General features: G+C 38.8%; 2 long non-coding RNA genes across 2 annotated transcripts; one reads left to right on the forward strand and one right to left on the reverse strand.

The window, feature by feature from the left end:
• Positions 1 to 13: 13 nt before the first annotated feature.
• On the forward strand, positions 14 to 6,665 carry LOC148430040 (uncharacterized). Its single transcript, XR_015867686.1, has 2 exons — positions 14 to 5,331; positions 5,417 to 6,665. It is a non-coding gene; the product is annotated as an uncharacterized LOC148430040 (long non-coding RNA).
• A 1,182-nt stretch (positions 6,666 to 7,847) lies between these two features.
• LOC148430041 (uncharacterized) lies at positions 7,848 to 26,041 on the reverse strand. The gene is made up of 4 exons (XR_015867685.1): positions 25,849 to 26,041; positions 10,778 to 10,843; positions 10,170 to 10,276; positions 7,848 to 7,967 (listed from the first exon to the last, which is right to left on the reverse strand). It is a non-coding gene; the product is annotated as an uncharacterized LOC148430041 (long non-coding RNA).
• Positions 26,042 to 26,804: the final 763 nt, after the last annotated feature.

The raw sequence follows: 26,804 nt of genomic DNA on the forward strand, positions 1-26,804 counted from the left end.
ACATCAGTGCTAGGTTCTGCTTTTCCGGATGTGGCCAAAGTTATCTCCTTGGGAAACCAATTTTCTTGGCTTATGTGGTAGAGAGGTTGTCTCCCAGTCCAAATGTTGCAGGATTGAGCCTCAGCCCCGGTGAATACCTTGAAGTGTCCTCAAGCAAGATATTGAACCTTCAGTTGCACCAATTGCTGCATCGTCAGACAGGACAACATTAGAACGCGAGGACAACAGTGGAGTGCTTGAGTACCTTGAAAGTAGAAAAGCACTGGACAAGTAAAAGACAATTTATGAGCAAATGAAGAAAATTGTCATATTTGTTGAGAACTAAAAGCAGTTATTTGTTTATTTATTTCTTTATTGCTCAAGCAGTAATAGTCACACTCACTGAGCAAACAAACAATGGGCTTTTCCATGAAGTCAGATTGTAGTGCGCGGTCGAGATTGATACTCTGCATCTAAGGAATTAGGAGGGTCATGTAATTTTATTGGATTGCACAAAACGTAATTTTCCGCTGCAACAGAAGCTGCACTATTTAGCATGCTGCAGCTCATTGGCTGAGCAATTCAATTACTTCCACAGTTAGTTGATATTTATCGTGAAAAAGCCTACCCTCCCCCCCAAAAAAAACAAACTGCTAATGTCTTTTTAATGGCAGGAAAAAAAAACACTTTATTAAACTTATACCACTATATTAACTTAATTCATTGATAACATGTCTGTTTTTATGTCAGGGAATGGTCGTATTTAGTTTTTTTTTTTTTTGCATATTCTCTCAATTTCCAACCACCTCAATTTTTGCTCCAATGAATTTAAAAAACAGAATGACCTGTGATGCTAAGAACCTGGTAGAACGTTCTGATTCAGGTTTTTTAATGTGCAGTAGATGGTATCCATCTCATAACAACATGACCTCTTCTTCACCTCCCATGGTATCAATTGAAATACAAAAGTTCACTTCCATGCCTGGATTCATCACGTTCAAACGCAAAATAGTGTCTCGCCCCTTAGTATAAACGGGCCCCCCAACCGGTATATCTGCTAATGGCTAAAGTGTTCCGATACATGATATAATCATGCTGCTTGAGGATTTAGTGCTCGGAGGCCAGAGCTATAGCCGTACACGGCAGTTTGAACAGTTTAACGACACTGATAAATTGCATGCTGCACTCACTTCGAGTGTTCAGAATAGTGTTGGCTGAGAAATTGAGGACAGGGAGAAGCAGCAGATGCTGCATTGAGACTTATGTGTTTAAATGAATTTATGCAGAATGGCTAGTGACTCATGATACTTCAGTCAATAAGCGTTTCTGGAGCCATTCTGACTTTTAACCACAAAATGAGACATAATCATCTCCCGCAGCTCATTTTTAATCAGCTCTGTGACTCATAGACAAGATATTTTCTGTCTGGAGTTTGCCCAAACCAGGTGATGTGGAGAAATGATTTTGCAGGTAATCAAGAGACAATGTTGCTCAAAACTGTCAAACTGTGAACGTTAACTCTATATAAAGGAATGAACTGCAATGCCCCTTAGAAAAGTTGGCAGACAGTTGAGTGTGTCCACTTCTCTCACAGGCTTGAACCTCTGAAAATGAAAGTGTCACAACATGATATTTTATTCGTGTTTGCATTGTTTATTCACCTGACATTTTATCTATACTGCTTCTTCATACTCTAAAAAGGTTGGCACATTTTTGGGAAGCAGACACAAACTATTTTCTTCCTCAGTGGAGCCGTCAAAGTGAGCCAGACATTGTAAACACTCTAAAATATAAGGGAAGGTTTTCTCATTGTGGTCCATTGATTTCATCTAATGAACTAATTTCGGTGGAATTTAAGATATCATCAAGAGAGTGCTCTGCAATTCTAAGACTCATAAAATCACATTTTTGCACCCACTAAAGCGCATGCTTGCTCAAGGGCCTAAGAATAAAAATTTGACTCGGCACCAAATTGTAGGAGTATGTAGATAGATAGGCACTACTCTCAAGAAGTTTAGCAAGATTATCGTTTCATTTGAACATTCAGGGTGAACCAAAATGCACCTTTACAGGTTGTTTTCATTTAACCATCTCGGAATGCAAATGTCCACCTTTTTAATTGTTTTATTTCCTTTTTGCGTGTCTTGCTGTTCTCTAGCAAGTAGCTGAATGGCAAAAATAGACCACTACTTATGCCTTTCACCGACGCTGTTAATCTGTCCATATTCTGTTGCAACCTTCAATTGACATGCAAAGTCCAACGGCCACTTCTGTTCCAAGCCACACGGTTTTGAGGTAAATAATCTTGATTGGTTGTTTGGTGTTTCTTGGTCTCAAGATGACAACAAGTGTGAAAAGCATGACGAAAAGGAGTTTGATCTCTGGACGTTTAAATACCAATTGTAATATAAGCAAGAGATGTATCAAATGCGTCTTGAAAATAAGCCTAAAGTGTTCTGTGTTTTTGTGTTTTCCATCCTGCGTATTCTTTTCAGGTTCGCGAGGAGCTGAAGCTTACCCGAGCTGACGCCGACAACATCAAGGCAGTCTACCTCTTTGACTGGTTGGCAGTCAGTCACGGGGCACATAAGAGAGACAAACAGCCATTTGCACACAAGACAGATTTCTTCTTTGTGAAATAATACTGAATTTCAGGGTTGTGCTCTTATTTCAGGATTGAGATGCTGCAGCTGGTACGCAGTCACCTTTAGCATCTCCCTGGCCCAACTATACTATATTTCTCAAAGTGTTTCTTAAATCATTCTCAAGGTAACTTACCTTTCTTGCCTTTCAGGATCAAAGTTATTGTCGCTGCTTTAATTGTGCCAATGAATCAGAGCCCTGTTTGTCTCATTAGACGCAACTATAGAGATAGACTGTCCTCAAAAGGTCAATAAATGTACACCGCCAGAATGCCCAATTAGCATGCAAGTGACAGCCGTTTGCATTTTGGCTTGCAATAAAAATACGAACGAGCAGATTGCTGAGCTCCAGTTTCCTGTCATTTATGGCGAGCATGCTAACTAAACCCCAATGTGCTCACAGTCTACCTGCTGTAGATGTAGCCCAAGATCTCAACCTATCATTGACTAAAGATGACATATTTTGCAATTATTTAATTTGGATCGAGGAAATTCACGCTCTCAACAGGTTGGACGTTTTCTAAGGTAAGCTAAAATAACTGGCATGCGCTGAGCCACATATAGATTTCATGAAGTCAATGTATCTTTCAATTTGCGGTCTCCTTCCCAAATAGAAAGCATGATAGAAAGATATTGCCTTCTAATGCAGAGCAACTCCCGTACCTGTGACCTCATGCATCGCTCCCCTGGTAAAGCAGAATCATCTATCCAGTCAGACTCATTTGGACACAGACAACCATTCACACTTCAATTTGCACTGTCGCTGAGTTGAAACTGAATCCACACTATATGCGCTGAAGCCGGGGACCATCAGTGACGTGTGCAAATTTTAAATTCTATTAAAATGTACACAAGGATTGAGGTCTATCGTAATCAAACAGAGACCATAATTTTCCTTCAATCCACAGATTTCCTGTACAGAAAAGAATACACAAGAGAAAAGACAAGTCGTCCCACTAAAAGCAGGATTAATGATCCACATTTGGTAGCGGTGCAACAAGGCAAAAATTGTTTCCTTTCCGTGAGCGTTAGGAAACATCATTAGAGCCTGTTTGTTGGCTGTAGCCTCTGCAATTTCAGCCTGCTGTCTCAGCTCTCGTGGCAAGGAAGTGAAGGTAATAGACCATCTTCATGAATCCGTCTCCTTAAGTGACACATTCCAAGTTGAAATTATCACAAATATGATGGATTGAGACGTAGTTAAGGAAATGGTGCCCGTGCTGTTTACAATATTGCATATATTTGCAGGGAGAAGCACACACTTTAGGACAGCTTGCACAAGTACTGCTCTATGATAAATTCAAGTTTAATTTCTCTCATGAAAGTAGTTACACAATTTTACGATTTAAAAAAAAAAAAAAAACTTTTAATCTTCATTCAAACAATAAAACTATTTTCCTATTATAAGCCGCACCGGCATATGAGCCGCAGCAACAAAATATGAGCAAAAAAAATATAGATAAGCCTAAGCGGCACTGGAATGTAAGCCGCAGGTCATAAAATGAGGTATTTCTGCAAAAAGATGGTACATGGAAGTTTATCATTTTTTATTTGTTATATAATTTTTGGGTAATTGTCTGCCAACAGCCACATCCTCTTTTTCGCAGACTGAACATGCCTGCATGTTTAGTCCCAACATATTTATAGAAAATGGATGGATGGATATTTTCAACGCAGAATACTGTTAGTTAAATAGCAGTTCAAAATCAATACTTCAATAGCATTTTTTTTGTCTCCCTTTGTTTGATAGATTAGTTTAGTGAACATAAAAACCCATTGCACATCATTCATATATATACAAACATAAATACATAAATAAAATCATATATACTGTGTACTGTATATAACATTTACACATCACAAATTTACCCAAAATGTTATACATTCTCTCATTCAATTTAGACATACATTTTGTAAACTCTTTTTGAGCACAGCCATTGATTCACATCTTTTCAGTTCTATTTCGTAGCTGTTCCATAAATTGAAACCTCAAACAGATAGACAGATTTGCTTGCTGGTGGCTGGCAAAATAATAATAATTAAAAAAAAAAAAAAAAAAACCACACAGATAAGCCTCACTGGACTATAAACCGCAGGGCTCAAATCGTGAGGAAAAAGTCGCGGCTTATAGTCCGAAAAATGCGGTAATTAAACTAAGTATCTCGACATTCTCAGTGTGCGGGCAGCAGGTATTCGGATGAAGGAAAGAGGTTGCTAAGCAATCTATAAGGATCTAAGAAAAGGTCTGCAAGAGACACGGTGAAGACAGAGAGCCGGCAGTTGCTGGGCGAATTGCAAGTTGACAATCAAAGCCATATCACGCTGAGCTGAGAAGCAGAATGAGAGAGGCTGAGTAAAGCTCTCTCCAATCTGTCATTATACGTGGCTGCAAGTTATTGTCAACAGCGAGCAGGTGACATTTAATCCTGCTTTCCATCCCACACTATATATTAGTCAGTCATCGAATGTTTTATCCAAATTTGGAGTGACAATCTCAGAAGACATCACAGTCCACCGAGGACACGACACGCATCTGTGAATGACAAATAGCTGAAAAGGTGGCTCTGCGCTATCTGCTCTGATTCCGTGCAGGACATGTGAAGGAGATGGCCTGTTTGGCTTCCCACACACACTGAGATAGAGTGGCTCCCCTCTTCCCCTCTACCAAGCTTCCCGATTGAATGATGGATGTTGACGTAACGGCGCAAAGGTCTCACACTTGACCACGGACTCACACTCACCTGGCACACGCAGTGTGAATTTGGCTTTTTTTCAGGTAAAATCTGAATACACAGGTGCGGCGGTGTGCCCCGAGGAGTGTGCGCCATGAGGAAGGAGGGAGGGATCGAGACTCGCTGTCATGTCCCCGCAGCGGCAGCCCCACCGCATCTCTGCCAAGGCGCAGTTTACTCTGACAGCGCTGTCCTTGCATCCCAATGAGCTGCATGCAAGAGATGGCTAATGTTACAGCCTCTTGTCTTGTATCCTGGGAGATGAGCTCAATTAAGTCAACATAAGCACCATTAATGGGAATCAAAAGAGAAACGGGCCTTTCATTCGGCGGCGGCGAGAATACTAACGCGAGATGTAACGGACAATGAGGCGATGTGGCAAATACATTTCGCTTTGGACGTAATTCTTTGGTAATTCTTTGGTTTTCGTCGATCATCTTGGATTGGATGAGTAACCCCCCCACCCTGAAAAGGTTTTACACGTTGAGGTATCCATCATGTGCGATCATCAAGAACCATCCATCCATTTTTCTTCGCCGCTTATCCTAACTAGAGTCGCGGGCATACTGGAGCCTCAGCTGTCTCCGTGCAGTGGGCGGAGTTTGCCAGCCAATTGCAGGGCACACAGAGATGGACAACCATTCGCATCAGAAACACACCTAAGGGCAATTTGGAGTGTCCGATATACCGAGCGTACCATGCATGTTTTGTGAAAAGTGGAGCAAACCAGAGGACAGAAAGAAAATTCACTCATGCACAGGGACAACATGCAAACTCCACACAGGAAAGCTGGTGCCGAAATCGAACCCATGACCTCTGCACTGTGAGGCGTGCATCCGAACCACTTTTTCACCGTGCCCCTCATCAAGAACTCAAGGCTAAATAAAAAGATGGACGTCTCCTCTTGATCAAGTTTAATCAGTCAGTGTATTCATTTAATCATGAATGGATTTAAAAAAAAAAAAAAAAAAACAACGGATTAAATCGGGATGCTACTTTTAGAACAGAATCTGATGAGGTCTTTTTGTTTTATTTTTTTATTTTGTAATACAGTATACCCGTGCCAAGGTAAATCCAGAAGAGACATTATGGTAAGGTGAACTGCCTCTCCTGGCTAAGTGATGACAAGAAACTGAAACAATTTCAATGCTTGTGTCCCTCCCAACTCGGTAGGTTTGGTAACATTACTGTAAAACTAATGTCATGATTCAAAAATGAATACTAAATTTTACTTTTTCTGTGAACTAATCCATTTTGTAACTAATGCATGCTTGCACATAAAGCTAAAAAAATAAATTTCTCCTAAAGACGGTCAGGTTTTGATTCCCTCCCCCCAATATGTGTCATTTACGCTTCAATTACATTCTGCATGATAATGTTTTGCCTCATTGTACTTGTGTTACCTTTTAATTATTTGCTCTCCTAATTAATCTATTACTAAACTGTGCCTCTGCCATGCTGACACGAGCTACAATTAATTTATTCTAAAAGACTTTTTTTAATTGCAGTTTTCTGCCGCACCAGCCTGGCTCTAAAAGCACAGTGCAGATATTATTTCTCCTTTAAGACTGTTAAATGTTTGTTTTCTCATCTGTCTCTGCTCAAGTGTGTTGCGTGTTTGTAAGGCCCAGGGGCAGTGTGTGTATGGCTGTAAAAACTGATTTATTAAATAGGTTTCTTCACAACAACTACAAATATCCAATGCAATGCTGTATAGTGCGAGTGTGTGTCTGATGGCACATGGCACCAATGATGAATTCAATCTGGCAAAGCGACCAGACACATCCATGCAGCTTTGAAATCATTTGTTGTCAGTTAAAAGAGAGGTGATTACGCAATGAAAAAATAGCTTGAATGGGAGTCAAGTGTGCATGTACTTGATAGTATTTTGGTGTCAGACAATTGATCTTTTCTGCAAGTACAAGGGAGAACAAGCTGATAAATCAGTGCAAGCCAAAGCTGCCACTAAAACTATTTTGCTCTGAGGTACTAACCCACTCAGGTACAGTGACACCACTAAAAACCAATTATTTAAATTGATATATTGATGAATGGCAGCCAATGTTGGGGCTAATGTATTACAAAAGTTATTACCAAAATACAATGTAACAAAGTAATATAAAAAGTTAGTCAGTTACTGACAGTTACTCTATCCTGTAACACATTGCAATACGGTGATGATTAGCTGTTAAAAAAAGAAAACACGGGGAAATTGACCATGTACCTTTTCAGCTTGTTAATTGAACCAAATATCCTGAGTACACGTCAGTTTCTTCCTTGACATCATTTTTAGCAAATGTCTCCACGAAATGAGATTGGAAACGTCATCCCATTTCCCTCCAAAATTTGTATCTCTGCATTAAAAGTTATCCTCAAAAGATACTCATTCAAAATAAAACAATGGTTGCAAAGTTTGGATTTTCCCTTACAAATGTCAAAACCCATTATTTAAAAATGAATCGTCAATTTAAAGAAAAAGAGACGATGCAGGTAATACGAATTTGAAACATAATTTATTTTGTAAGTAACTTGACCAACAATGATGGCAGCACAGCGGCCGAGTTTTTCACATCCTCCCTGTCTTCCTCTGCATGGTCTGGCTTCCTCCACAAACCTTAAACATGCAAGTTTGGTTAATTCAACACTATAAATTACCCAGAGAAGCAAATGTTTTTGTTGTTTTGTTTACATCTATCATGTAACTTTTTACAGTATGCCTTCGGTGGCTGGACTTGTTCCCAATTGAGGCTTTTGTCATCAGTTAAAAAAAAATGAAAGCAACTCTGAACTAAATAAACACACCCATACACACACAAACAAACGCACTGTGAGCATTATTTGAGGGTCTCAATTATTTATGCTGGTTCTTAATCTGATGCTTTTAGTCTGAAGTTTCGTAAACATGCGAGTTCTTCATTCTTAGAATCCATTTTCACAAGGTGAAATAGCTCACAAAATCCATTTTCACCTGTAAGCCAAGTCCATTCTGAAGAGCCAAGAAGAAACTTAAAAAAAAGCCTCTGCTCAAGCAGAAGAAGCAAATCCTTTGTCTGTTGCATTGTATAATCTATTAAGATGTTCCCACACAAGCTGCACTCTCACACCTGCCAGCTTCAGAGATCACCCACACAATATGTGCATTTGTCTGTCTGCCCTGACTAACAGCTCAACAGCTACGCAGCAGGCTGTGACTGCCTCCACGGCCACCAAGACCTATGCACATCCATCATAATTATGTACTGCAGCGACTGAAATAGCAGCTCTTGGTTCTTCAAGAGGAATGTTGCAGCATTCTCGCTCAGTAACACTTGCAGCACAGAACATTTGGAAAACATCAAAGATGTACGGAACTCATCTGTCTCAAATGTGTTTTTCTTGTTAGCTGTGTGGGAGAGGTCACCTTTCCTCGAACAATTTGACTCATTTTCAGAGGGATTTCAAACTGGGCTTCCCTGCCAGCATCATATCCACTTTCTCAATTGCATCTGAGACTCAGTTAACCTACAGGCAGCCTGCTCACATAAATCTCACAGCCCCTCAGAAGGATCTCACAAGGTGCAAACACACATGGAGAAAGCTGACAGTACTTTTTCATTAAAAAAAAAAAAAATCACTGAAATTAGCTTATTACATATTAATGACCAGCCTCAAAGCTTATGGCAAAAAAACCTTTGGAAAAATGAGGCAAAGCACCATTAAAGCTCCCTGACCCCTGGGAAAAGGCTTTGTTTTTGCCATGCAACCTGTAATTGCAATAAAATAAGGATTGGCATCATTGTTTTTTTTTAATCATGCACTGTGGGATGCACTTGGCTATTTTTTTTCTGTTTTCGATTAGTCTGTAACCTGTATAAACGCTGTAAAAAAAAAAAAAAAGAGTTGACAGTTGTTGAAGTTTGATTTATAAAGATTTTGTCTTTTTTTCATGTTAAACTGTATACAGTTTGAGGCACACCATTACATTTTTATAGGTAATATCTTATTTATAATAATGCTGATAATAATATCTATAATAATAATAACTCAGTCAGCGCGACATGGGGGCGGGAAAAGTGTTCTCTTTCTGAGGGAGGGCTTCATAAAAAATAATTGTTAAGCACTGCCTATTCAAATGATTAGCAGGACATTAGCAAGGTTTGCAGAAGCCTGATAATGACAGATATTTAAATCGGGTGTGTCAGGTTGTTGAGGGGAAACATCCAAAACAGGCTGTATTATGGCTCTCGAGGACTGGATTTAGCCACCTCTGAGATAGATGCCCCATGCACTTCATTCCTGCCTTTTGCAATTACATGTCAACGTTTACGTTAACTTAGAAATGAGAATGGCCTCTCCGTCTTCTGTTAATTACAACTCGTCAAGCTTTTGTGAGAACAATGCTTTCATAAAGCGTGGATTTTTAACCACCACGGAGGCAATGATTAGTGGTTTGGGAGTAAATCCACAACGTGTTTAGCTGCTAACTAGCTGGTGCGGTGTAAGTAGCACCAAACTCGCACTTTCCATGCATAGCAAATTCATTTGAAGGTTTTTTTTCCTTAAAGATGGTATTATTCCCCGTTTAATTTTCCTGGGATCCCTTTTTCTACTTCTACAAGAGAGGCATAATTGTTGACTTTTGATTTGCAGACTGTCCGTGGCATCCTCCAGGATAACATGCGCAAGGTTAAGTTTGAGGCAATTTCTGACATCGAAGGCAATGTAAAGGAAAAGTGGAGGGGAATGGTAACTATAATTCATAAAGTTTTAACTCCTTGGAAGAGGAAGGCTGGATGAAACTCGGGGGAGATTAAGTGAGATTAAAAATGCTTAATACCTGGCAGGCTCATCATTGGGCAGCATTCCATGAAGCAGTGACACCAAAGGTGACATTGATACGAAGAGTGGAGCTGTGACACGCTGTCATGTGGGAGTGGGGCTTTTCTGCCGCATTCAGCATGAAGAGAAATAAAACATTAAAAAGTGGTTATTTGTACTGGTTCTTGGAGTAAAGAGGAATCTGAAATTGTTTTTTTTTCCTCAATAAAAAAAATCTTAAAGTGTACTTCATTTTCATCTTTGACTTCATTGTATGCACTGTACATTGCAAGACAATGTGTTTCAATATAATGTCAATAAAACTTTTATTGCTACACTATCATCGAAGGTGTTTATAACATACCTGTACTGGTTAAACATTGTAAAACAATTTGACTATGAGAAATACATTTTTAAAACATTTGGAATGATACACATCACTTAACCAAACTGTCGGAAAATAGAAATTTACCATTCCATGTTGGAAATATTTGCATCCATTACAGTGAAACACTTCCTACTTCCTTTCTAACCTTTTTACTGTACATAAAATTGTGTTTGCTTCCTGTTTCCTCATCTGAACTGAATATCTACATGATAAATAGAAGATATTGGAGTACTACCTACTTTGCCTACTGTAGTAGTACCTACTGCCTGAAGACGGCTGGGATAGGCACCAGCAAGCCAGGGACCCTGTGAGGATAAGCGGCTATAAAAAATGGACGGATGCATTTAATCATAGTTAGTCCACAATTGTTCTTTATAGGGAGCAGGAATAAAGACTGCATTTCTTCAGGATATCCATCATGCAGGTTCTTCATTCAATAAATTATTTAATAAATCAACAGTTGTATTTTTTGTTCTGAATTCCCACATACTGTAAATGTAAGCGTTGCGTTTCATCGGCTAGGGCAAAGATTGCCCATGTTCAATTTTCTTCTCAATAATGTGCCCTTGAAGTGAATGGGTTTGTAAAATTGAAAATATGAAAAAAACATTTCGGCGTGATAGAACTACATTTGGTACATTGAGAGCAAAGTTTATGTCCTCTTCTAAGCGATTTCTGGGGTACAAAAATCAATATGTCTTTGGCGGCATTTCTACCAACATGATGAAGGCGGTCGACTACAGGTGGAGGGAGCAGGATCACTTGGGAATCAATCAGTTTCAAAATATTTCATCTGAAAGGGGCAAAATACAGGGCACTGAAAGGAGAATGAAAAAGTTCAGATGTGGTGGAAAAGAGTGTCCCGTCTTGTTTGGCGGGGTCAACCGAAGATTGGATTGGAAATGTAAGTAGAATGTCTTGGAATTTGTGTGTATATCAGGCAATCCTACATTTATTTATTTCAGTTTTGCTGCATACATTTTTGCAGTTATTATAAATTGAAAAATCGTGATCATCCTTAATCCACTGGTATAGCTGGTATTAGTTTTGACATAATCTCAAGTGAAAACTGCGTGTTTTTTTCTGCATCAAAAGTTTCACCTTATTTCCTATCATGACTTGATTATGACAAGAACGGTTCTTGTGAGTAACAGTGCATCCAATGACAATGTCTCACTATTTTATCGCTAGACGAAATATCTATTTTAATTGATGCAAAGAAATTACCTTATGTTTAATGCACAGACACATACAAACACACACAGAAAATGCAATAATTTTTACAGCATTTATCAACATGCTTGACAACATTTTCCCCAACAAAAACACAAAAACCAGAGCACAGACACAGCTTTCACACAACAAAGAATCCATCACAAACACTCCAATGGCAAGATTGGTTGTTTACGTAAAAGACGACACACAAATGGAATAAGAATTAGTATTAATTGGCACCAAAAATATACGAAATTTAAAGTAGAAGAAATGTGTGCCACATGTTGCAATGACGATGCTTTCCACTATGTCAACGACCACATGCAATGTGACAATTAGCTCACTTTGCATGAACTAAATTGCTGACTTTGGAAATAGATAAGGGAATCCTGTTTGTGCAACAACAAACTGGACCCATTGTGATTCCTTCCCAGGTGAGATTATTCATTGCAGTCGCTGGTGTTGCACTAATGACCAGTTTTGTCCCAAACTGCATCAATGATTTGAACCATGTGCCAGAAAAGATATCTTATTGAGATGATTCTCTAACAACCTTTCCTTTGAATCCTTAATTATATTTCATATTCATTATGGATGTGCAAGATTGACTGCTGACATTTTCATATTAGGCCCTATAGTCACACTGGCAGTTAAAGGGGCCCCAGGGGCGCAATAACCCCTTAATTCTGAGCCTGCCGACTTTTCTTGCAAGTGTACAATGCTCCAGTTGCAAAAATGAGGGCTAAGCAAACACGCATGAAAAAAACCATCTGGGCAGTATCTTGTTTAAGTTCGGGTCCTCAAACGATCTCCCCAATCAGGGGTCTCCAATTTTTTTTTTATCATCACTGATCGTTAAATACTTGAGGTTTTTATTGTGGGCACTAAAATCTCCACAAATTACTGTACATTGTTTAAAACAATCATATAACTAATTACAAATGCTATTAATTTCAATACAAAATGTTAATTAGAAGCAAATGAGTACTTATCAATGCAAAACCTTTGCGTATGCTAACATATACCGAAGGGAAACACCTGGCACAAACGAAAATGCTAATGAACTAAACGCATACAAGGCAGCACTATATACCACGCTGAAGCTAAGAACTAACATCAGCTGGAATGTTATCCAAAGTCACAAGTTTTTGAATCCACAAACAAACTACTGCTCGGTATATTATCATAAATGATAAACATTCTTACCTAGAAAGTACAACATACAGACGCTTGTGGGCCGGATTCCACAGAGAAACAGACAGCGACACCGACCGACAGCGACTGCTCTCATTTGAAGCCTCACTGTCTTTCCTCACGACAAAATGTAATATTAACATTGGCCAGAGGAGGTGCCAAAAAACAAAAACAAAGAGCAAGCCTAACAAAGAAAAATGTAATGAACTGTTAAAGAATAAACTAAATAGGTCCCAAAAAATAATTATTTCGGGTGAAGCCTATGCAGCCCGGTACCAGTTGATCCACGGACCAGTACCGAGCCGGGGACCAGCGGTTGGGGACCTCTGCGTTAGATGTCATAATGTAAAATATTACCATTTTTCTGTCAATGCTAAATTCACGATTTCACACCAAGAAGTCAATACGTAACCTGATACATGATTATTTCAGTACATTTTTGTGATGTATTTGTTTGGTGTTGTGCGGTGACATTTTTCCTAGGTACTGTAAATGGAAGTATTTCCTCTGGGAAAAATCAGTTGCAGGACGAGGCTTAAAAGGCGACTTTTGCTTTTGAAAAATGCTTCATGAAAAATAAATGCTATTATTAATGAGAAAACACAGAGATATAAACATTGGCGTTAACTTGTTCACCGACTAGCTTGCTAGTTATGAGTTATCACACTTTGTGCTGTTATATTGCAAATGCAATTAGCTGGAAACTGTATGGCTTATTAGTTTCTTTCATTCATTTTACGAGCCTCCTCTTTACTAGGCTCATTGGCAAGAAACATATTTAGACTAGTTGGGCTGAATAGAACATACAGTATTATTGTAAAGAAGGTTTTGACAACTTCCCATTGAAGAACAAAATATAAGGCCCAGGGCCGCTTTTTTCTATACGCGGGGTGCCACATAATTACATTGCAACATCAGTGAGTGTGCACACTCCAATATGCACGTAACATGACATTAAAAAATTCCCCCATACACAAAACACCGTGTTCGACCCCCCCCACAACTCCCAGCCACCCACACACCCACACTGATCTGAGCTACATGAGGATGTATTAAGTGCATGTTTGTAGCGATAATAACTTTAACACATAGGCACATCCTTTGTATCTAGTAAGGCGTTTAAAAGCCATACATCTGCTCACCTTGAAATAGTTGAAAACGATAATCTCCCATCTGCTGTTGCTTTCACTCAGCTGTGCCACTCAATGATTCTCACCGAGTGCCACACTAATGTCCTCATACAGGCACTAGCACGTGCATAAAATATCAGCGTGAATCCAAACATGTGGAACTAATGTTCATGGAGAGTAGCTCTCATTTTATTGAATTACTTCACATCCATGAAATAACTATTAAGTACATTAGAGTGGGGGAACTTCAAATCGGAAAGGATATTTCTCACTTATGAAGCTTCAAATCTGTCCATCCCTGCTTTGGAGGCCTAAAATTAATAATATGTTTCCAAGGAAATCCTGTTAGCGCCATTTAATCCGGCTCAGACTGAAAGTCTTGAAGACTGGTCTCAGAAGCAGTTGAAGGATTACCTAGCATCAATCATACAGACAACATGGGTCTCTTTTGAGTGGATATTGCAGGAAAAACATCTCTTTTGGAATGACGGACAGAAAATTTGTCATCTGACCTTAACTCTTCATTGTGCTCATCACACATGTTCAAGGCTGTCACTATCAAATATTTTAGAACCGATTATTCTATTGGGCGGTGCGGTGGAAGACTAATTAGCACATCTGCCTCACAATTCAAAAGATCACGGCTTCAATTCCAGCTCGCCCCGGTCTTCCTGTGAGGAGTTTGCATGTTGTCCCCAGGCTCCTTTAGGTCTTCTCCAGGCACTCCGCTCCCCTCCTTCATTCCAAAAACATGTATGGTACATGAGTTGGGTACACCAGATTGCCCATAGGTGTTATTGTGAGTCTGGATGGTTGTTTGTCCTTGTGTGCCCTGTGATTGGCTAGCAACCAGGTGTCCCTTACCCTCCATCCATATGGATAGATGGATATTCTATTGATTGTTCCATTGATCAATCTAATAATCAGATACATGTTTTATTTTGCACTAAAGTCTATAATTAAAGAAAAACGTTTTTTTCTCAATTTGGGTGACTTACAATTGCAATTACGCTTGTATGTGGTAGTAAAAAAATAACAACAACAACAACAAAGCCCTATTTTATAAGAGGGATCGATGTTGATTGATCACCAACCTCTTTGAAACTGATTCAGTCACTGTTTCAATCATCATTTTTCTAACGTAAAATCAAACGTCTTATTTTAATTAAACACAATAGATAAACAACTTTGACTTCAAAAATCAGATAATTGTTGTCGATAGGCTGAAATTGAAAGATTTTGATCATTTTAAGTTAAAGGCTCTACACCATTACTAAGTTATCAAAATAGTTGAAAATTAATTGATAATTATGTACTTGTTGCACTCTGGCTTCCTCCCACACTCCAAAAAACATGCATGGCGGGTGTCTTGGACATACTAAATTGCCTTTACGTGTTAATGGATGCGTGAATGGTTGTTGGTCTCCGTGTGCCCTGCAATTGGCTGGCAACCACTTCAGGGTGTGCCCCGCCTATTGCCCCAAGTCAGCGTGAAACAACTCCCACAAGGTGAGATGTTTGACGAGGTTGAGTCCATGAGACGAGACGAGGTTTTGCAAAAATACGTACTATAAAATGAAGCTTAACATAAATTTTACACTTTTTCTTTTTTTTTCCCACGGAAGAGCAAAATTAACGATCTGGTGTGCAAATGTAAATATTTAATTTTTAAGAAGGAGAGCCAGGCTCATTATTCAACTACAGTTGAGATCTCTCCCAATATTAAATAGTATAATAAAATGCATACAGCTCATGTCGGCTGTGGTGTATGGCCTTTTTTTGTTTATTTTCAGGGTTTAAATGTAGTGTAATTAAGTTGACAAAATGTTATTCAGATAAATTTAAAAGAGGAAGTAAATAGTTTTGCAGACACAAGCAATCACACCGCACACAGCAGATGTTTCGACGCGCACTGCTACACTGAACTCAAACAAGCCATTTAAATTGAGTAAAACTGTTACATGCTGGTAATGAAGACAATGTATTAGGTATGAGTATGAAAATGTGAAGTTATAATCTGGAGTGAGTTGGTCATTAATTTGAAAAGTTCACAGGTTGGGAGACATCTGACTCAGCACATTTTTCCAGCCCACTACTTATTATTTAATTAAAATCATAGCCCTGAGCTCATGCTGATGCTGTTACATATTGTATCTAGTGATGTAAAATTCACAAATGAACTGAAACCTTTGAACGGTTCTTCACTGTGAACGATGGGACAAGTACTTTAAGGAGCTGTTCAAACCCCCCCCCAACCCACCGGCCCACCCTCGCCCACCATTCACTTCTACAGGGTGTGACATTTGCAGAGCATGTCATTTTAGCATATTAGCCCTTGCAAGGATCTTCACCCATCCTTCGGACTTTCTTCATCAAACTGAATCAACATCAGAGCTTTTGAATCAAAATCTGCAGTAATTGCCTCGAACCACAACCCAAAGAATGGAAAAAGTATCGAATTCTAAGTTTCTTAACTGTATCCGCCGCTATTAACTAAAGGTGCAGAAATGTTTAGTCCTTCACCTAATACAAGATTATTATTTATTATTTCGGGCGACAGAATGAATCCAAAATGTCTGGCACAATTCTGGAGACGGGCACAAGACAGATGTGCTCGGGGTGCAGCCAGACAGAGCAATTTCGTTGACAGGTGCAGCTTAGTGCAGGTAGGTGGTGGCAGTTTGCACCATCTGGACATCAACGCAGCCAGCACCAACCGCGCACTCAGAGCCGCCCCTCCCCACCTGACTCGCATGGAAAGTCCACATATGGTAGAAAACGGGAGGACCCTCTACTTCACCCCGAAAGAGTCTGATGTGCTTGTCTGGGAGTTCGAAGCGCGCAAAATTCAAATTATCGAAGTAATTGGACTGGCAGTAGCTCGGCACAATGCTCTGCTGCCTACCTTCACGATTAATTACGGTACCCTTAAAATTCTATACAATACATGGGGTTAGCTCAAACAATGACAAAGTTACAGCAATTTGAACGTCGCCAAGTAGAAATCCCTAGTTTTAAGAAAAGCACATTCAAAGTTTTGCCACATTCATCTCTCAAATATCAACAGCAACCATTACTCTGGGAAAAAGATATTGATTCAAAACTTTCAGGAAGTGTTGAATGATGACGGAAAAGTAAATTCCAATAGCAGGTAAGGACATCAGCTGAGATTTAAACACTTTCAGATCTGGGGAGGTTTGACATCTCAACAGACGAAATGAGGCAAAAATGATTCTTTGGACTCCACTCCAAAACACCTTTCCCATTAAGCTTACAATATATGCTTGATGCATCATCTGCCAAAGTCAGCTTGTTTTACTGTCGCCACCTGTGTGTGCATTTGTATTTGTTACAGTATGTCAAGTTATTGCAGGGGCAAATTTGAGTGGGGATGTTTGTGTCAAAAGATAATTGGCCAATTGGTGTGGCCTAGCTGGGACAAAAAAAGTTTTATCATGGATATCATATCCCAAAACGAACTGGGATGCATAATGAAAATAACATTTTGATGGTTCAACACAGTTCTGTTTTTTTATGTTGTGTTTTCCACAAACATAAAAAGTAAATAAATCAACATTCCGAGATTTACACGTCACAACAAATATGCACATGAAGTATGGTGCAGGGAGACTGGCATCTGAAATGATAAATGTGGTCCTCCTTTCAACCTCAGGTTTCATATGTCAATTCTTATTTTTGATTTACATTTTATCCCAAGCAAATAAGCATAAATGTCATCACTTTTGATGGTAGCTCTACAATGTCCCAGACTAAAAAAAAAATAACATTAGTTATGTGTCATCTGTGGTAGGTAAACGTTATGAGAATGACGATGAGGAGCGATCAAAACATTACTTTTATTTTGATATTCCATTATTATAGAGTATATGTTCAAAAGGCATTTCAAAACTTTTAAATATATGGATGTGTAACTGGATGAACTGTCATTTTACTGGTGGAGCAAATGCTACATCTATACCTCACAATGGTAGCTGCCCCTTTGAGAACAACATCAGCCAATCAATCATCCACCAATCATGCTAATTAAGTCATCAACTTTTCAACACAAGAACATAAGGCTACCGCTGACAGGTTGGTAGCTAGCTCTGTAAAATACCGTATTTCAAGCATCTACCATCCAAGAAGCAAGCACCAAGTTATTTACTGGCATTCAAACTAGAAAAAGCCAGCAAGTCTTCTTCCAAAGGGGAGTTCCTCAAAGAGTGCATGGGAGGGACCACATATATTTTATTTCCCGAGAGTGAAAACAACATTAGAAAAAAATATCTTATCCTATAGGTCAGTGATTTGCTGCATTGAAGTAATAGACAAATACTTAACTAGCAAGCTGAATTAAAGCAATGATATATAGTAGACACTGCTCATCTTTCAATTTTTATCAAAGGGATTCATGAGAATTTCGAGATAATGGAGGAGTTTTTGAAAATGGGATCCCTGAAAGGAAAAACACAAGGAGAGGACTTATTTAAAAGCATATGAGCGGTCATACAGAAGCATAAGTTACCTTTGAGTACACTTGCCAATGTTAGCACAGATGGATCACCAAATCTGACAGGAAACAATGTCAGGATGCTCAAGGGAATTTGGAACAAGAAGGAAGAGAACAAGCAGGAGGTCAATTTCCTACATTGCATAATTCACCAGGAAGCCGTGTTCCAGCCTGACCACGTAGTGAAGCCAGTTGTGAAACTCGTTAACTTTATTCGAGCGAGGGGGCTTCACCATCAGCATTTTATTCATTTTCTCGAAGAAATTAAACCTGATCACACAGAGTTACTTTACCATTCAAATGTCCGCTGGTGGGAGCTCAAGTGGGAGATTATTTCATTGTTGGAGCTGCTTTAGAATACTGACATTTTTCAGAAGATGAATGAGACAAATTGGCTTTGTGATTTAGCTTTTACTGTGGAAATACTGACACACATGAAAGAGCTGAATGTGAAGCTACAAGAACAGTTTGTGCATGAAATGCAAGCAAACATCAGAGCCTTCAAAACCAATTTGGTTTTATTTTCGTAGCAAATACCAGACGAATCGTTTGCTCATGTTGTTAAAAAAAAGCCAAAATTTCCAAACATCCAGAGGATGGCACAGTGAATGCTTGTGTTGTTTGGCTCTACATATGCGCGTGAACAGACCTTTAGTGTGATTAACACCAACAAAGCACCCCACAGATCCCAGATGAGTGATGAAGAATTGTTCTGAGAATTGCCATAATAGGATTACCACCAGACTTTGATGCACTGGCTAAGATGGTGATCAACAACACGGTTCGCATGTACTGATAACAAGTGCAGGGTTTTTTTGTTGTTTTTTTTACATACATATTGTTGGTCAGTTGCTGACCTGGCCCTGTTGTCAAATTTCAAAAGTTAATGTGGCCCCTCAGCTATAACTTTGCCCTGACCTGCCTTTAAATGTAGCACAGAGAGGGATGCAGCTTGCGCAGTCTGTGTTGCAAGAAAATACGGGTAATGCGCTCACGCAGAGTACCGTACTTTCCGCACTATAGGGTGCACCCTCAATTAATGACATATTTTAAAACCTTTTCCATACATAAGGCGCACCGCATTATAAGGCGCAACAGTAGAAGCAGCCAATTTTTTTTTTAGTAGATTACAAACCAGCTGACAATTGCATTCACTCCCAAAATGAATAAACAACTGTCTTATGTTTTATTTTATTAGTATTTCCGTGACAGTTTATCTTTTAACAGCAAGGTATAACATGTAGTGCAACATTTATGTAAGGGAACTTTTCCTTCAGTGCAATTACAATATAGTATTACTCAAGGTAACAACAATGATAACTCAAATAATAACTCTACACTCTCAATAGCATAAATAACTCAATGTCAATATGACCAACATTGTTCAACTGTAACAGGAACACACAAAAGAAACAAGTAAAGCTTACTTTATCAGTTCATTCCCCTTCTACGAATCCCAATCTCAATATTGATCCATGTATGAGGCACATCTGATTTTAAGGCGCACCATGAGCTTTTTTTTTTTTTTTTTTTTTAAAAAGGCTTTTAGGTGCGCCTTATAGTGCGGAAAATACGGTACTTAAAAGGAAGCACATCGAAACGCCATTGTTGAAGAGGTTTGCTTGGCCGCTGCTGATGAGCACGATCACTGCCATCCACACCCTGATAGCACAGTCAAGTGGAAAACGCTGCCCATCTTTTATATTTTGCACCTCAAATTAGACCTGCTTTTTGGTGCTCTAAATCTTTGTCCAATTTTGTGTCCCAACGATGCCTGATGCAATTTGAGTATAAATACGCCAGAATGCCAATGAAGCCATAAAGGGGTCTGCCACACAACAGGCTGGACCTACGCCGCCATAAAATTTGGGATGTGCTTTTTTTTAGTCCAATCTTTGTTACCAAAATGTCAGAAGCGGAAGTCAGAAATGTGCAACACAGTCTGCCAAATCCTCAAACAAACAAATTCCCAAACATGGAAAACTTGACTTGCATCTGCACATAAATTGAGTCATACCAGTTTTTTTGCCGAGCGCATGTGCGCCAGGCTGCCAAAAAAGGCTGCCAATTAAATAGAAAAACAACGTGTGTACAGTTCTGCACATTGCAACTTAAGGTCATTCAAGGTAATATGCAGCAAATACATAACTTTTTACCTCTCGTCCACTTGAAGAGTTCATTGACGTGTAAAATGCATTAAATTTAATCAAGCATTTTCGCCTTGTGAGCTTGATTAATTGAAAAGTCATCACTCCAAGACATATACCAAATGACCACATTAAGTGTTCACATTTGACATCCTTCCAGAAGGAGAAGTGCCTCAGTCTCAGTGGACTCTTACTACCAGCACACAAATACTAAGCTTATGTAGGTGGTTGATCTAAATTCCAAAACAAATCACTGTCACTGGTCCAAATTGTTGCCGGATGGATTTTTCATGTCAGGTGATTCTATTTTTGTTCTTACTGACTTTAATGATCTTTTACAGCATCGGTAGCGGCTTTTATTTATTCTTTTATCCCACCTTGGGAAAATATGTCCCTTGTTAGTAGGAAAGCTGGTAGAGGAGACAAAGATGAAGAGGTAGAAGAAGATGGGGCCCTTTAAGATTCTCTGTCATCAATCCCCTTAATCTACAAAATGAATGAGAAGCTTCCCGCCAACGAGATAAAACAAGGACTTTGCACTTCCTGCCCTCCGTGTTCACATGAATCTTGCCTCCGTATTTTACAATTGCCAGGCATTCATCGAAACTGAGTGGTTCTAATGTTACAACAAAAGGCAAGGAATTACCCCTAGCTTTAATAGCAGTAAACTTTGAGGGAGAGGAGCCATAAAGATCAGTATAAACACAAAGAGTAAAAAAAATAAAAAATAAAAAAAACTTCAGCGAAGCCTCCAAACTAAATCAAAATGCAAAAACACCAAGATAATGACTCCACATTAAACGCCATATCTGGCAAGACAACACTAAACACATAAAAATGTGTTTTGATATGAGTTGGGAAAGTGAAATGCACTAATTAAGCATCAGCAAGATAAAGAATAATGAAGCATACAGTACACAAAACGGAGAGTCATGCAACAAACACTCCTCAAACTTGCCCTTCTCTGGGAATGCAACAGGAAAACAACATATTTTGACATTTTATTGCTACTAGGTTCTGGGATATTATTTTTGTAACATTTTCAAACAATTAGCAAATACTGTATGGGTATTTACTACTTATAAGTTATCGAGCATAACCTTGTGAGTCCAGCCCTCAAATCGCTCGTCAACAGTGCCATTGAAACGATGCCAATCCCTATTTTATTGCAATTACACTTCTTATGAACAGAACAAGGCCTTTTCCATAGGGTCATCCAGGCCCCGCTGGCATCGCCTCACATCCGCTTAGGGGTCCCCCGTCCCCCACTATTTGAGAAGGACTGCTGCAGGGTCAGGCATCTGGCCAATTTTGTAGACTTTCAAAGTTCAAACAAAATATTCAATCTGAACGCAGCTAAAATTTCATGGGATTTAGAATCGAAAAGACAAGATTGGCATTGGCAATCATACACACAACATTTGCAAGAATAAGGTCAATGTATTCGCTACATTACTCAGTACTCTGATGAATAATTAAATAAAAATTTTGAGAAGATGCCATATTCAGTGAAATCTTCATCAAACGTACCATAAGTGACGCTGAAACCACAGTCGCATTTTGCCTGCTAATTCAACACAGTTGAGTAAGATTGTTATTTGTTTAAAAATGGAACGGTAAAGAACTGCAGCTGTGGCTGGCTGACAGCAAGGGAGGAGGTTCATTTTTGCCTTGTAAACTGTCTTTGAAAAGTAGTTTGACGGCCGTTGCAAGTTTACCGAGCACGCTCAGTAAATACGGCAGTCAGCAACAGCTGGTTGAAACATGTCACACTCCTGCAAAATTGCTCACTGGCAAGAAGGAAAAGATGCAAAAATGGCGCCCTGTGAGTAAGTGCAATGTTTTAAAAGTGTTTTTTTTTTTTTTTAGAAAAGATACTCTTGAAATTTGAGTGAACCACATCAAATAAAAACGATATGTACATTTACAGTAACTATAACAGAAAGGGGTTACATTTTGGGTTTGTTTTTATTTAACAAGATGGAACTGACTGAACTAACATGATTGAGGGAAAAAAAAAAACAATCATTGTTTGCCTTCAGAAAACGAACAACTACCCAGATATTTGAGGTTGGGGAATCACTTTTCCCAAAACTTGAAGGAGGGGAGCTGCATCTACACTTTCTATGCCAACAACAGCATGTTATGCCGCAGAGGATTTTGAGGCAGCTCTATCTTTTCTAGTGATTCCATCCGGAGCAAATTCATCAGTCTGGTTTGGGGCTGACAAACCGGACAACACAACACCACAGAAAACATTTCAAAAATCATTGTAATAAATATCTTTGCCGCTCAGGAAAGGGTATTGACGATTCCTAACGCGGGAGCAGAGTTTGTGTCCTGGTGCGCCACCCACATAAATAACACGTAAAAGAAAAAATCGGTTCAGCAACTGTTGATTTGTTCACTGACCCATTACACTGACTGACTTCAGAAAGGAGTCTACACTTGCACACAAGTGGAATGCCCAATTTATTTGTAGTATGTGTTTCAATAAGCTTAGAGTCAAAGAGGTCATTTGCATAATTAGTATGTACACTATGAAGGAACTTGCTTTGCATCATAGAGGGCGACCAGTGATGACAGGTAGTTTTAAACAAGATGGGAAGTGTGTGAGGCAACTCGCATCCTCTCTGCTTCCGCATGCTGAATATGTTTGTTGTGTCATGCAAGACAAACAGTTATTCTCAAGTAGTTGCTCATCACACAAAGGGAGACATTTTGGGTGTGTTGTAAACCAGCCATAGAACATTTTAGAGGTGCCACCGGTTACAAAAATATAGACGTATGACATTTCTTTGGTAGAAATGCCAATGTTAGGAATGGGTTTTGTATTAACACTTGTAATGATTGTCATTAGCCCCTAATGAAGCCATTACAAAAGAATGGTGAGAGGATTCTTAGCATTCTCCACTGGCCAAAACATCTCAAGCATGCATGCGGACCCCAAAAAGTCACAGCATCTTCTTGTAATAATATAGCAGGTTGGTGGTTCATGCTTCAAAATGGTTAGGGATTAATTTATATTGCAAATATTTTTGGAGCGAGATAGATGGTGCTTAAAAATGGTTAGATATTAAGTTATACTGCAAATGTTTTTTATAGGATGGATGGATGGATGGATGGATGGATGGATAGATAGATAGATAGATAGATAGATAGATAGATAGATAGATAGATAGATAGATAGATAGATAGATAGATAGATAGATAGATAGATAGATAGATAGATAGATAGATAGATAGATAGATAGGCAGACAGGCAGACAGACAGACAGACTGGAATGACAGACAGACAGACAGACAGACAGACAGATTGATTGATTGATTGATTGATTGATTGATTGATTGATTGATTGATTGATTGATTGATTTTATTATTATTCACCTGCAAAAGTACAAGGGAAGGAAACTTTGAATTAACAAGCTTGAACCGACCAAGAAACCTACAAAATAATTGACTGACACAAAGAAACAGATGGCAAGGCCCATCGGGATGAGCAATGCGGGACTCTCCAAGGCCTTAGAAGAGATAAGGTTACATGAGGGGAGGATGGAGTAGGAAAAAAAAGTCTGGAAAAAAATGCCTGCACATACGCCAACATAAGACTTTTTGGGAGTTTCCCAGGAACTTCTGAGTTTATTTTTTTAATTAAGCTTTTCCAAGTTTCCAATTAGGAAATTTAGGGTTATAATGAAATGCAATCTTCCAGGTAGCACATCTATAAATTCATATCAGTTGTGCTCCACTAATTATGAGGCAAAAATGCCATTGCCATTTTTTTGGCCAGTGCACCCCTGCCGTGAGCTAAAAGTTAAGAACCAATAATATAGGATCAATATGAAAGAGTATTTTGATACTTGTAATTGTTTCACTATCCTATTAACAGTAGGTCATATATGCCTTTATGGCCACATATAATGGAACGAGCCACTGAACAGATTGCAGTCGATGGAGTGCCCACCATAGAGAATGGCTGGCAACAAATGTAATTCATGTACAAAATAATCACTTTTGAGACCAAAAAAAAAAATCAGTTTGTTAAATCATTAACATTGCATTTTCAAAGAGAGCAAGCATTATAACATACCATTTTAAACAAATAAAGTTAAACAGGCACAGGAACATTAGCAGATGTGGAGCATGGACTGAGCAATGTTATCCATTTGTGTAAAAAATATTAAATTTACCTAACTGCTACAGGGTTTGTGGCCTGGTATGTACAGCGGTTAGTACATTTTAAAATTAATGTTAACTATATGAATGCATTAATTTTATTTTCAGTTGGACAAAGTAAATGACATTCAAAGAAAATTTGAGTTTTAGTAACACATAGCAATGTTTTCCTGGTATATTGTCTGAGGAAGGGGTTGGTGCCAACTTATTGAAAACCATAATGATAGCAATGTCACTTTAACAATGCAAAATTATTTTCACACGCACACACAGACACTCACCTAGATTATTCAATATTTTTTACTGCAATTTATTCTGTGTATTTTTTTTTCCAAAGTTTGCAAACAGCATGCCAATTGCCTGTATAGTCTGAATTCCTCACTAGCCTTAAAATATTTACAAGAAGCAAGCGATTGTGATTCTCTTTGAACGTTTCTTGTTTGTGGTACATAAAATTGCCTTATATTGTCCCACCGCAAGATTCATTCAACTTTCACTTCAGGAGTCACCATTTTTGAGGATCTGGACGAGTAATTCAAATAGCATAGCGAATACAATTTAGATTCCTGTATCGTTTGTCAATATGAGCATTCATTTAAGAGAAGATCAGTGCAGTATACCTTGGACAGCTTATGAGCCTTGCGTTTTGCAGGGAAGTTACGTCAGTACCGAGAGAAGCCCATTGTGCAAATAAATAAATAAAACGCATATTTACAAGAGTTTGGGAGGGGGTGGTGGAGTTTTTAAAACACGTTTTTACTCGTTTGATGGTGTATGAGTTGAATAGGCGTCTAAAAACTCCAGACATTGGAGATTTGCCAAATTCTACGGATTTGTCTTTGCATGTACCAGTCATAAATGGGGTTAATGTTATCGTTCTGTATACACAATTATATACATACATAGCATGCGGGTTTGTTGTGAGTGTACTTCTCACCTGCTGTGTGTCTGACGCAAAATCACGCAACTCCACATAGGGAGAGATCGTTGTCGTAGAGGGGAAGTATGGAATGCACTCCTGCTTCCTTTATCCACTGCTAGGCTTTTCCTTTTTTTCTTGTACTTTTTTAAGCTTTGATTTGTGCTGTAGGCTTTGTTTGTTTATTGACAAATACGATGCTGGTTGTGATTGTAAGTTGCATTTTTTCCAATAATGTTTGTGGAAAAAAAACTTCTCTACTGCCACATAGTGGCTTGGCATGATTGTAAATTAATTTAAAAGTGCACTTAATGTTTGTGTGTAAGGCATTGCAACAAACGAAGCTTCAGAGAAGGTTTTTTTTTTTTTTTTTTAACACACGAACGTGGGAGAATTATGCTGGTTTTTATACATGTAGACAAGGCCTGAGAGCCGTGTGGCATATATGTGGGTGGGGGGGAGAGAGTGCAAAGAAAAAAAACAGCACACGTTATACGGGTTGAAGAAGTGCTTTAACAGCTAAAATAAATCGTGTCCTTCAGTGTGAGCCCTGCGACGGCCGCTACACCGTGGACCTCCACTGTTTTCCTTTGTGTTGCTGGGCAATTATGTCCGTATTCTTTACACAACAATGATGTTTTCTAATGCAGCGCCACACGTGAAATCAATGGTCACGTTTTGGCTACAAGGCATGACGCCTACATATGGTTATGCTTCAGATTTTCTGAATCATTTGATGATCTCAAGGATTTTGGATGGTGAAATCTCTGAATTCGTTGTACTTAAAACTGTTGGTTTATTTTTCTCCCGTTTTTTATTTTTTGTTTTACATAGTGGTGAATTTATGAATAACTGGATCTTTCAGAGAGAGCTCCTAAAATGCGCAAACATGACCCCCATTTCCAATTAATCTCTTCACTTGTGTAATGTTCTATGCAGGTGTGTTTTTTAAACTTCTTCAACTTCCCAGTTTT

The sequence above is a fragment of the Hippichthys cyanospilos genome, chromosome 1 (genome assembly GCF_059441005.1).
Source record: "Hippichthys cyanospilos isolate Australia breed blue-spotted pipefish chromosome 1, RoL_Hcya_1.0, whole genome shotgun sequence".
NCBI lineage: Eukaryota > Metazoa > Chordata > Actinopteri > Syngnathiformes > Syngnathidae > Hippichthys > Hippichthys cyanospilos.